The sequence below is a fragment of the Chenopodium quinoa genome, unplaced genomic scaffold (genome assembly GCF_001683475.1).
Source record: "Chenopodium quinoa cultivar QQ74 unplaced genomic scaffold, ASM168347v1, whole genome shotgun sequence".
Lineage (NCBI taxonomy): Eukaryota > Viridiplantae > Streptophyta > Magnoliopsida > Caryophyllales > Amaranthaceae > Chenopodium > Chenopodium quinoa.
Genome location: NW_018744626.1, coordinates 3,990,667 through 3,992,177, shown reverse-complemented (window position 1 = coordinate 3,992,177; position 1,511 = coordinate 3,990,667). Strand labels below are relative to the sequence as shown.

Below are 1,511 nucleotides of genomic sequence, written 5' to 3'. Positions count from 1 at the left end.
CCTTCATATATATGTCAATTAATTTTTCATTGCACATGCACGTAGAGCACTACGGGAGCACTTAAGTGACACTGATTCCCCTAGTAAAGTTGGGTGGTTATGCCCCGAACAGACATCCAAGACTAGAATCTTACACAACTCCCCCGAGGTGATGTATTATGTTAACCATAATATTCGGGAATCAATGCGTGCGGGAGACAAGTTCATATTCGCCCCATGTTATGAGGAGTACGTTTAACCATGTGTAATTCAATTCTTTATACATTTGAATTATTTGTTGTACCCTAATTATTGATGTGTTTGTGTATTGTGAATTTATGTAGGTATCATCGGTTCCTCATGGTGATTTGTCCTGCTAATAACACAATCTTTCACCTTGATTCAGCTCGATCAACAAAGAAGTACCTCGTGATGTCTGTACTACAAAAGTAAATATAGCTACCTAGTGTTGAGTATCTTAACCTAACTCATTTAGTAGTCAAACTAATCAAATTTCATTTTACTTTCCTATAGTATTATGAAGAAGATACATGGTCGTGCTCCACGGGGTCCTACATGGAAATCACCTATGGTAATGCCACATCATATTGTGATTATCTTAATAAACATTGCTAAAACAATTGTGGGTTTTATGTGACATTTGATTCATTTGATTTGTTCCTATGCTAGTGCCCACAACAAGATAATGGAGTTGATTGTGGATTATACGTGATGAGATTCATGCTTGAGATAGCGACTCATTGTTCCAACACCATACATCTTGATGAGGTACGACCTTGAACTTAGTAAAATGCCCTTATTCTGTGATTTCAAGGCTTATCCACTTATAAATAAGTATAATTGACATGTTATGAGGAAGAAATTGGTCATTTGTTGAAAAATGTAGAAAATGGGCAAGTAGAAGTCAAATAGGCCTTATTTTGGCTATTTTGGATGAAAATGCGACCTTAAACTTAGTTAAATGCCCTTTTTCTTTGATTTCAAGGCTTAGCCACCTATAACTAAGTATAATTGACATGTTATGAGAAACAACTTGGTCATTTGTTTAAAAATGTAGAAAATGGGCAAGTAGAAGTCAAATAGGCCTTATTTTGGCTATTTTGGATGAAATTGCGACCTTAAACTTAGTAAAATGCCCTTTTCCTGTGATTTCAAGGCTTAGCCACTTATAACTAAGTATAATTGACATGTTATGAGGAAGAACTTGGTCATTTTTTTAAAAATGTAGAAAACGGGCAAGTAGAAGTCAAATAGGCCTTATTTTGGCTATTTTGGATGAAATTGCGACCTTAAACTTAGTTATATGCCCTATTTCTGTGATTTCAAGGCTTATCCACCTATAAATAAGTATAATTGACATGTTATGAGAAAAAACTTGGTCATTTGTTTAAAAATGTAGAAAATGGGCAAGTAGAAGTCAAATAGGCCTTATTTTGGCTATTTTGGATGAAATTGCGACCGTAAACTTAGTAAAATGCCCTTTTTCTGTGATTTCAATGCTTAGCCACCTA

The 1,511-nt window shown here is 34.9% G+C and overlaps 1 long non-coding RNA gene across 1 annotated transcript; it reads left to right on the top strand.

Annotated features, from left to right (window-relative positions):
* Positions 1-347: 347 nt before the first annotated feature.
* LOC110700796 lies at positions 348-728 on the top strand. Its single transcript, XR_002507277.1, has 3 exons — positions 348-428; positions 514-571; positions 670-728. It is a non-coding gene; the product is annotated as an uncharacterized LOC110700796 (long non-coding RNA).
* Positions 729-1,511: the final 783 nt, after the last annotated feature.